The sequence below is a fragment of the Spermophilus citellus genome (assembly GCF_964194105.1).
Source record: "Spermophilus citellus genome assembly, chromosome: 1".
NCBI lineage: Eukaryota > Metazoa > Chordata > Mammalia > Rodentia > Sciuridae > Spermophilus > Spermophilus citellus.
Window position 1 is genome coordinate 33,006,348 of NC_138182.1, and position 12,323 is coordinate 33,018,670.

Sequence of the window (12,323 nt, forward strand, 5' to 3'; positions counted from 1 at the left end):
CTGGCCAGTGGAATATTGAGCAATAGCCATGTGTACAACTTCCAGATAGTACCTTTAAAAAGAGAAAGCAACCAGTTTCCCCTCTTCCTCCATCCTGCTGCCTGGAATGTAGACAAAGCAGTAGATCATCCATGGGCCAAATGGTCACTCACTGGGGAAAGTGAAATAAGATAAAAGGAAACTGTGTGCTTGGATGGCCTCAGGGAACAGAATCACAGCCCTAGCCTGGGATGTTTTGGGACTACTTACTTGAAAGAAAAATGGAATGTATTGTTCCTCCCACCCATGGTCATTTTAATGTCTATCATAATTGTTGTTAGTATAGCCAGCCAAATTTGTACCCCAAATGATACTGTAGGTAAAAGAAGTGGCAAGTGGCATTAAAGACTTGGACTCCTGGGAGCCATAAATTTGTTATGGTAATATTATTTGACAAGACTTACCCAACTGTGATAGTAGAAAAGATAAATTATAGGTTTGATCTAGAGTTCAATTAGTTGACAGAGAGGATGAGGGCGTTAGGGTGTTTTTAACAGTATTTAATAGGAGATGAGAGTTAAGGCTGAGCAGAGAATGAATGAGACCCACAGGGACTAAAGGTTTCTGTGATGTTGCAGTGCAAGTGTAGGAAGAGAGAGGATACAAGAGATTTTTAAGGAAACTGTGGGCTTGAAGGTAAACAGTAAATACTACTCATTATAATAAGTTAATGGCTACCCCAATTTTTATTATACTTTATACCAATGTATATCAATTAAGTAGGCCCTTTGCTCAACTAAAGACCCTTCCTAGTCTGCTTCTGGAAGAATTTGACTTAGAGCATTGGATAAACAAAGCCAAAGGATTTAATGACAGAAGGGGAGTCAGGGAAGGCTCACTTAGGAGGAAGCCCATGGCAATTTGTTACAGCTCATTAACCAGCAGTTCTAGAGTATGTAGAAATTTAATTTTTTTAAATGGCAAGAAAGAAAAAAACTATAAAATAGTTGTTTTGCTTCAGGAATAGTCAGCTCAAACTACTATGGAGAAAAAGAAGGCAATCAACCAGGTATCCTTCCAAAAAAGTGTGTCTCAGTATTTGCCAAGAATGGTAAGTAGATGGTAATTAAACTCTTAGTTGCTATTCATAAATAGGCAAATTATAGGTTACTAAATGGTGGAAGGGTGTGGAGGAGGAAATCAGCTCAGGACATGGTAATCAGGAAGCAAAGAAAGAAAGCTCTACTCACCAGGGACAAAATACAAACCCAAAGGCCCAGTGACCTATCTTCTCCCACCATGCCCATTCAGTTATCAACTCATTAATCCATATCAGTAGATTAGTTCCCTGATTAGATTACAACTATAATAAACTAATTTCACCTCTAAACATTTAAAAAATTGTTTTAGATGTTGATGGACCTTTATTTTATTCATTTATTTATGTGCAGTGCTCAGAATCAAACCCAGTGCCCTACAACATGCTGGGCAAGCACTTCACCACTGAGCCCCAACCCCAGCCCCTCACCTCTAAACATTCTTATACTGTCTCACACATGACCTTTTGGGGACATTACATATCCAAACTACAAACCTCTCCTCACCCAGAGTTTCTTACTATCCATCTTGAGGTCCCAAATGCATACTTCCCTACTGAAAGTGCACAAAATGTAAGTTAAAGACAACATGAAAAAAAAAACAGTTTCCTAGGACTTTTATAGTTTCCCAAACAATTCTACATACTTAGGTGCTCTTTGCAACAATCTATAATGCGTGCACAACTGTTATTATAGATACAGAAGCAGGATTGCAGAGTTTAAATCAGTTGTTTAAGATAGCACAGATACTGGACTTAGATGCCCTCTTATCCCAGGTTACTTATTACATACTATTGTAATCATTGCAGTGAGGCCAGTGCAATATGAAAATGTACCTTGCATCCTGAGGATATATCCACTATCACTGGACCGTAAGAAGAAAACTTTAAATATATATATAATAAAGCTTTCAATATATATATATATATATATATATATATATATATATATATATATAAAGCTTTAAATATATATAATAAAGCTTTAAATATATAGATAGATAGTAGTTGGACACAATACCTTTATTTTTATGTGGTGCTGAAGATCAAACCCAGTGCCTCACATGAACTAGGCAAGTGCTCTGCCACTGAGCTTAATCCCAGCCCCAGAATAAATCTTTTCTACAGATTAAGCCTTGGTTTTTGCAATGTGTTAGAAGTTGAATTTTATTTAAACTAACCCTAATTATATTACTTTAGAAAGTAATTTCTTATGTGCTAATTCATTTAAACCTCAAACTATGATAAGTATTATTTTCTGTTTTGGGATGAGGAAAGAAACTCGGAGAAGTTTACAGTAACTGTAAAACAGTTCTGTTAGAGGAGAGCCAAGATTTGAACATCAATCTACCTCCAAAAGTGGTGATCTTTCCATAGTGATATGTTGTTGCTAAAGTAAACACTTACACTTTTAAATAAGTGCCTGGTTTCTAAAATAATAGGCATTTCAATAGATGGTAAACAAAAACAAACAATAGATGTACTATGACATTAAATACAACATTAAATATACCAGTTATAATCATTTGTTCTGAGCTTCTTTCCAGATCCCCCATGTTGTTTTGTTTTCTTTTCTTTTCTTTTTTTTTTTTTTTTTTGGTTCACCCATCCTGCCTTCCACATATCACCCAACTTCAAGGTAATCTTTGTCACAACCCAGTATGTATTTTCCCATGCTCATTTAATTTTATATAAACACATATACACATTTAGAATTGTCATTGTTTCATTAAAATATGGGCACATTATACATTCTGGTCCATGAATTGCTTTTTATGCACCAGTACCAGGTGGCAATCCCTTGTGTAGACAGATCTTAATCACTCCTTCAGATGGTTGCAAAGCATCTCCTGATGTGCGTGTACCATTGTTCATTCGGTCCATTTCAATGGTGGTAGTCATTAACTGGTGTGGTTTTCTACACTGTAAACAATGCAGCAGCAAACATCTTTATATGTCCTTAAGTCCTGGTGTGTATTGGTGGTTTCGTGGCCTTGCAAAAGACACTCAGAAATGGGATTGCTGAATGAGGATTATATAAATTTCCTGCCAATAGATGTGGCTATATTCCTTTTTTCCAAAAAAGAGTTTTAACACTTCATATTCTTGCCAGCAATGAGAGGGACAGTTCAGTTTCCTCATATCTTTATCTGAAGGAGTTAACTGTTCTTCTTAACTCTGGCCTTTCTAATGAATATGTACTGTTACTTATTATGTTTATTAGGATTTCCCAGAACAATTAGTAAATGAGAGCATCTTGTTGGCTGTTTGGATTTGCTCTTTTATGAATTGTCTTGTCATAGCTTATGCCCACTTTTCCATTAGGCTCTCTTTTCCTACTCAATGCACATAAAGTCTGATAAACATTCTGAAAATGAACGCTTTGCCATTTTTATCCCATTTTCCCAAATCTAAAGTTTACTTTTGTGTATTGTGTTTTGCCATAATAGCTTCAAATTTTTATATTTCTCAATGTGTGCAACATTTCTTTTAGGGATTCAGGGTTTCTAGTCTTGCTTTAAAAAGTCTCAATTTAGTATCTTTGAAATGATCCCTGACTTATAATTCCCCATTCTCTTTTATAGAAATAGAAAACATAATTAATATGGATATTGACAAATAGTCCTAATTCCTTTAGTATAACTATAATATGGAAATTTTAGTACTCTTTATCACATTACTCCCTCATTTCTTTCTTTAGCCAAGAAAATGAATGTTATCCTTAACAACAACCAATGCTCTAGGTGGACAATGAGTATATGAGTATTATACTCGTAACAGCTGATAACTGTGGTTACGTTAAATCCTGTGCTCACATAGCAATATTATTGAAAATGAGCCAAACTATCATTTGTCTAACAGACTTGCCTCACATAGAAAAATGTCTGGGTTAAATGCTGCTGTTATGGAGTTTGAGGTCACCAAGTGTTTTCTTAAACATTCAATGAAAATATTTGACATATTTAATAATTAGGTAAGTTGATCTCACCTTTCAGTTAAGAGATGGGCTATTTACCCCTATTATCCTTATTATACAGTATTCCAAATAATTATTTGTATTATTCTAAAGTATTAGAGATGAGCTTTTCTTGTTATTGTCTACTACAACAGTATAAATAGGTCTCTCCTCTTCATAACTTTACCCTAGTAACAAAAGCACATGGCTTTTCTTAAGATGTATTCAATAAGAACAGATGCTCATTTTCATGGGCTATTTGTTAACTTGGGATTAAGAGGACTGAAGAGTATAAGCAGCATGAAAACAAAAACAGAAATCACATGAAAACAACCAAATAAATTATGACTGGTAGGATTTTCTCTTTGTTTTCCTCCTGTAGTTGCACCTTAAATGATCTACTGTTCTCAAAGTGAAGATCACAGACATCACTAATAAGATTTTATACTGGTTGTCTTTGAAAAGCTAATAAGATATATTAATATTAGTATATTAGTTAATATTAAATATTTCCACAAAAATTTATTGCCATATATTAGGGTAATATGATTGTATTAAACTTTGCATGCAAACCTATACTTGCGCTGTCATATCGATTAGATATACATCTGCAGAAACTCATGGGGACTAGTGAAAGTCATTGTCACAGCAGTATTTCCCTTCAGAAAATAAGGGAACCCCCAGGTATTAGATCCATGTTTCCTAAGATCAGCCAAGATTGTCTTAATATGGAAACTTCAGTTTGCTTTTAGTGGGGTCGTGTTCAGAGACCCTTGTTTCCAAGCTCCTATTATGCTTCCAAAAGTGGCCTTTTCTAACTATCCCTCATGGTATGTACATCATACCTTTCTCTTGTCCTAATTAGTGGACCCTAGAGCCAGGGAAATGCCTGACTAAGAAAAATCAATCTCTTACCTGAGTGTCCCCATACTTCTCTGATGAGAGATGATGTTACTGTGTTTCCCATGTCTGTTCTATTTCTTGTTTGCCTCTTTGTGCCAGCAATAAAGAATTAAGTTTGTTCTTGGCAAAATAAAGTTTGTTCTTTGCTTACTAGTGCCAGACATTGGCGTCATAAAGTCTATCCAGTATCTCACTTCTCTGAATATTTCCTGCTTTGTTAGCAATTGGGCCCCTGCCCACCCAAGCACTACCCATTCTGAAGGGCATCAAGAATATTGAACTCATTCTTAGGGACTCACTTTGGAAGGGTAGTTGGGGGGCTTTCTGACTATCAGAGCAGCTCAGACCAGCCCACTGAAGGTCAGATGCCAGGACTACCAATGCAGTGACCATGAAAAGAACAGCAGCAGCAAGAATAACAATGTCCTGAGCCAGTGCTGCCTTCCTACATGGTGCCCTTGCTAGGAGATGCATTGGAATAGGAGGCAGGAATGGATGAACTTATTTCTAGCAACCAAAATGGCAATTCTTCTTATATAATATGAACGAGAGTAATAGGTATTTTGAACAGGATTCTTTTAAATAGCTGCTATATAGGCAGAGCAAATTGAACGAGGATACTGATCAAAAGTAGATATTGATCATAATGCATTGTAGGGTTTTATCTTTAAAAGTTTTTTTAAGAGTTGGGGTTCTCACTATGTTGCCTAGACTGGCCCCGATCTCTCATGCTCAAGCAGTCCTCCTCCCTCGGCCTCTCAAATATCTGGGACTACAGGTGCACAGTACCACACCTGGCTTGTGTAGATAGATATTTTCACATAATCTTGCCTATATTTTGTGATGAGCTGCTCTTATCTGACCTCTTGATTAACAAAAAGCAAAGTTTTATCAATATTCCACATATCTGATAGAATCATGACAACTGTTTCAGTTTTCTAACACGCCCTCCAAAGCATAGTGGCCTGAAGTGACTTTTGTTTTTGTTTGCTTGTTCATAGTTTTTGGTTCACACTGATCTATGTTTGCTGAGCCTAGCTAAGACGTTCTTGTAATCTTTCTTGGAATGTCACGTGAGGCTGCACAATGTGGCTTGGGAATGTAGCTGTGACTGGAACATCCAAGGTGGCCTTTCATACCTACATAGCACGATGTAGTAATCCAAAGGCCCCTAGGCAAATCCAAACAATAGTTTTTGTACTTCCATAAGCAGTAGTTTTTACATTTTTGGTATTTGGTAAAACTAGCTTTTACAATATTTAAATAGATACATTTTTAATATAAATCTCTTAAAAAGCTGATGTATAGGCATAGCAAATTGAACCAGAATACTAATCAAAACTAGAATAACAATCATAATGCATTGTAGGGTTTCTTGTTTCTTAAATACTTTTGTTTATTCAGTTTGTTTTATGTGGTGCTGGAGATCACACATTCTAGGCAAGCATTCTACCACTGAGCCACAACCCCAGCCCTCTAAATTTTTTAAAAATTTTTGTGATGTGCAAAATTTACAGAAACTTAAATTTCTGCATTGATAAATTTTATTGGAACAAATCATACTTGTTTATTATTTATGTCTACTTTCTACTACAGTGGCAAAATTGAGTGCTTGAGATAATCAAAGAGCCCACACAGGCCATAGAATCAAAAACATTTACTGTTGGGCCCCTTAGGGTGTCTTCTGGCCCCTGCTTTAGAACCTCTGTTCATAGACATGCCTTCACTCAGTAGTCTAGCCAAGATTCTTATATGCGGACAAGCCACTGTGCCAGCACTTACCAAACCTCTGCTTGGTATTTGCTAACATGCCATTGGCCAAATCAGGTCACATAACTAACCCAGAGTACTACTGTAATTAGCCAAGAATACCAGGATGTGTGGTTCACTGGAGGTCACTAAAGTAAAATCTACCACAGTTACTCAGTTAATAGTTCAGAAACCTAGGTTTATTGGACAGCTGACTATGAGAATGACCTAAGAGCAGAACAATGGACACAATCTAATAATTTTTATCTTTAACACAATAGTTAGTGGCTCTTATCGAGAAGCAAAGTAAACTAATGTTTCCTTGTGAATACCAGCACTCAAAGGTAGATATATACTAATTCCTGTAATTGGTGGCTGTTACTTTATATGGCAAAAGGGACTTTGCAGAGGTGATTAAATTGAAGATCTTGAGATGGAAAGATTATATTGAATATCTAGGTAGGTTCTAAACATAATCCCAAATGCCCTTGTAAGAGGCAGGCACAGAGCAGGGCACGGTGGTGCACACCTGTAATCCTAGCAGCTCAGGAGGCTGAGGCAGGAGAATCACAACTCAGTGAGACCCTGTCTCTAAATACAATACAAAATAGGGCTGGGGATGTGGCTTAGTGGTCGAATGCCCCTAAGTTTAATCCCTGGTCCCCTCCACCAAAAAAAAAAAAAAAAAAAAAAAAAAAAAGAGGCATGAAGAGGAATATTTGCCTAAAGAAGATGAAGTAGCTGTGGTGACAGAAACAAGTTGAAGGGATTCAAGAAAAGCTTCTCCAGCCAAGGAAATGCAGGCAGCCTACCAAATCCAGAAGTTAGAGAAAACAAGAAAATGGGTTCTCTCCCAGAGTCTCCAGAAAGAACCATCCATACCAACACCTTGACATTAGCTCAGTGAGACTGATTTCAGACTTATGCCCTCCAGAATTGTAAGAGAATGTTGTCTGAAGTCACTAAATTTGTGGTACCTCTTATACAGCAGGGAATAAGAAATTAATACAAGTTTTCAAGAGGTGGCAGCGAGAGAGGATGGATCTCATCAGGTTCTAAGCAAGCACTGCTTAGAATCTCTTGCTTCTCTTATCTAAAAGAAAAATTTATCCAATGTAAAAAAACTGATGAACTGAATTCGATGCTATAATAATTATAATTGATGGGGCTGGGGTTGTGGCTCAGTGGCAGAGTGCTTGCCTTACAAGTGTGTTGCACTGGGTTTGATCCCCAGCACCACATAAAAAAATAAAGATATTATATCCATGTATAACTAAAAAGTATTTTTTAAAAATTAAAATTGAACATAAGAGAATTGATTGCATCCTTTTTTCAGTCAAAAGGCATTTCCTCTAATAATACAGAATATGTAGTATTTATTGTACCCTTAGTGCAATAAATATCCTTTCTCCTCACCAAAGCTTTCTAAACCTCAACCAGCTTTTAACTGTAAAACTTATAAGCAGCAGAACAATTTGGAGCCTCAAACTCCCAAATATGAAGAGCTATTTTCCAAAGCAATTTGTAGCTTTCCTGAGGTATGATCCCGAAGGGGATTTTATCATGCTTGGCAATACTCTTGCTTTTTAACTAAATAGTAGCACAACTTTGATTTGTCATTACAGATTTAAGAATGTGTTGTCCTGAAGTCTTGGTTTAGTATGCAGGAACTTTACCTCCAAACTCCTGCCTATTTCTACCTCTCCTTTACTTTAGGCCATTGTGAATTATTTATATGATATAATGCCAAAGGATCACTCTATTTCACCTAAGTTCTTTCTACTACTTTGAGTTATTTTCTACTCCTTCAATAATTGAAGAAACCTTTGTAGTTCTTCAAAACCAAGTTTTATATTTCCTTTTTATGCCAGACCAGGAGAAACAAATACCAGCTTTGCCAACTTTTGTTTCCAAACCTTTTTCATAGTATCTATAATGTAATAAACTCCTTCAGGAAAAAAATCTAATAAATTTAACCTTTTTTCACAGTGTACAAAAAATAAATGACACTATCAAGAGAGTACAAAGTTAACCTATAGAATGGGTGGAAACATTTGCAAATCATTGATCTGATAAGGAAATCATATTTAAAACCTGGAGAACTCTTACAATGCAATATGCACATACACAAAAATGATTTTAAGTGAGACATTTTCCTAAATATCAAAATCTTTTAAACATATATTATAATCATTTAAATGTACAGATGCTCCTTGACCTACAATAGGGTTCCATCCTGATAAACCCATTGCAAGTTGAAAATATCTTAAGTAAAAAATGCATTTAATACCTCTAACCTATTGTTTTAGTCAGCTATTTCACTGCTATGACTAAAAGACCCAACCAGAACAACTGTAGAAGAAGAAAGGTTTATTTAGGGGCTCACGGCTTTAGAGGTCTCAATCCATAGACAACAGGCTCCATTCCTTGGCATGCAAGGTAAGGCAGAACATTATGGTAGAAAAGTGTGACAGAGGGAAGCAGCTTACATGGTGATCAGAAAGCAGAGAGAGAGAGATTCCATTCACCAGATACAAAATATATACCCCATAGCCACACCCCCAATGAACAACTTCCTCCAGCCACAACTCACCTGCCTCCAGTTACCACTCAGTTAATCCCACCAGGGATTAATTTGCTGATTAGGTTAAGGCTATAACCCAATCATTTCTCCTCCAAACCTTCTTGCATTGTCTTAAACATGAGGTTTTAGGGGACACCTCACATCCAAACCATAACACATATGGAACATTATAGCTTAGAAACACAGTAATGTGTAGAGTGTCCATTGTTTTCCAATAATCATGTGACTGAGTTGGACCTGTGTCTCTCTGCTGCTGCCCAACATCACCAGAGAGCAGCAAGCTACATATTGCTAGTCTGCATATGCAAACTACTGCAAATCCAAGTTTTAGCTGAATGCTATGGCTTTCACACAATTGTAAAGCCAAAAGATCATAAGTTGAGCTATTGTACATTATATTGAGATAAAATTTACTTTTAACATTCACTTAGTGATGATTTACTTTTAACATTCACATAGTGATGAATTATATTTAACTCTTTTTAAAGTAATTTTGTCAAGAAAACCAAAATTGTTAACAAATGAATTGTAAGATGGTATCATGTTTGGTCTGAAAACTAAATATATATAAGAAAATACAGATTAAACTGTTTCATGGCATCAGAATTAACAAAATACCTTTATAACTTGATGTTTGGAATTCTTAAAATTGTTTTTTACACATCAGTGGGTTATTCTGATAATTTGGGTTTTTTTTTTTTTCTTTCTAAATTATGAAGTTAGCCTGCCACTTGCAAGAATTATCTCTAAATAACACATTGCAGGTCTGAATAGTTTCTTACTGAAAAGCCAAACTGAATATAATTTTCATTATATTTGCTCCATTTTAACACAACTTTTCATTTTATTACTAGTGAAATTCTGAGGTCACATCTAACATTTTTATCAGATGCATGCAAATTATGGAGCCATTGGTGACCATGAGGAAGTAAATTTTAAAATCAACAAGATCTTTTTGTTAACTCAGCGATGCAACATCAGAGTTCCTGGTGCTTCTTGCTATTTTCAGATTCATATTTTGAGAATAAACACTTAGAATAAGCCAGTTTAGAGTTGTCAAAACTTCTGCTATTGATGTGTAGCTGAAGAACTATTTTCAAACTGAATCATAAGCAGACTTACCTGATGACCTGCTGCGCATAGTCAATTGACATGTATTGGAGATTTGCAATTATTATTATTTTGAAGGTGAGAAATCCAAAACTTTACCAATTTTTTAAAAAAGGGAATGGGAAACAAATACCATTTCTGCCTTTAGATGCCCCAAATATCTTTCTAACCAAAGCTGGAAAATGCTGAAAATGAGTAGATGCAAACCCGGCCCTTAAAACCTTCCAGCTGCACACCTATAATCCGAGGGGCTCAGGAGGCTGAGGCAGGAGGGTCACAAGTTCAAAGCTAGCCTCAGCAGCAACTTAGTAAAGCTCGAAGCAACTTGGCAAAACCTTGTCTCAAAATAAAAAATAAAAATGTCTGGGGATGTGGCTCAGTGGTTAAGTGCCCCTCATATCAAAAAAAAAAAAAAATCTCCCAGCTGATAGAGAGATGTACAAATAAACAGTGTGGCACAGGAACAGATAACTAACCATTGATGGGCATAATTATTATGGGAGCACAGAGGCCGATCACCTACCCTGGCTTATGAATGTCTGGGGTGACTTGCTAAGGGAACTGATGGCAGGAAGAGAAGTTGAATCAGCCCAGGCCTGAAGAAGGTGTCACTCCTCCGATCCTCCCAGCAGCCTATCATAGGTGATAGCAAACTGAATTTTAATGATTTACATATTTATCTTCCTTCACAAAGTGGTAAGCTCCTTAAAGGTAGAAAGTTTATTATCATTGTACCAGCTGCATAAAAGCAATCTGATGAATGAATATATGGAAGTTTCCAGGACGATGAAAATATTACTTCTGTAAGATGGGATATGTTTAACGACAGTATTTTATGTCTATACCATGGTGTATTTTAAAAGATATGTTTGAGAAGGTATGTTTGAAAGCCAAATATTAGTTGCAAGAACAGGGTCAGGAACTATGGAGATACAGGAACAGAGAAGCCATTCCTGCTCTCCAGAAACAGGTTTACCATTTTTTTCTTTCTTCGTACTGAAGATTGAACCCAGAATCTGGCCCATGCTATAATCCAGTGTTTTACCACTGAGCTATATCCCCCGTCCTCCAAAAACTTAAACCTAAAGTTTCATGATCCCCACCTGTTTCTGAACCTGCATGATTTGTCTTTCAACATTAATGTTTTAGGGTTTCACAAAATATTTCTTTTGAATAAAGGATTCCAGTGCTTAAAAAAAAATTGAAAATTCCTGATCAAGTTAATAAGAAAGTTAATCTTTTAGAAATATCTACAAAATATTTAGATTTTTTCCTCCTGTCTTTGAAGACTACATGGAAATTTATATGGAGGGATTTTAAAAATTATATTTTTAGATATGGACTTCATCTTAAGTTTTTCCTCACTATCCTTTCTTTAGCTTTTTTGTGGGATTGAACTCAGGGGCACTCAACCACTGAGCCACATCCTCAGCCCTATTTTGTATTTTATTTAGAGAGAGGGTCCCTCTGAGTTGCTTAGCATCTCAGTTTTGCTGAGGCTGGCTTTGAACTCTCGATCCTTTTGTCTCAGCCTTCTGAGCCACTGGGATTACAGATGTGTGCCACAGAGCCAGGTCTCCTTAGCATCTTTTTAATAGGCAATGTATAACATTGTACAGATGTTTATAATAGTAAAATTCATCATTCTTTCCTATACATAGTATATTGCTTAATATTTGCTACTAACCTGAAAAATCCTTCTATGTATAAATGGTCCCTGATTTAAAATGGTTTGAATTATTTTTCATGATTTTTCAACTTTAGAATGGTGTGAAAACAATATGTATTCTGAAAAAAATCACACTTCAGATTTTGAAGTTAGTCCTTTTCCCTGGCCAGTTAGAGGCAGTATGAAACTTTTGCAATGCTAAGCAGCAGGAGCAAGTCACAACTCCCAGTCACATGGTCTCCAGGGAACAATCAATACTCCACAGTGTGCTGTGCTG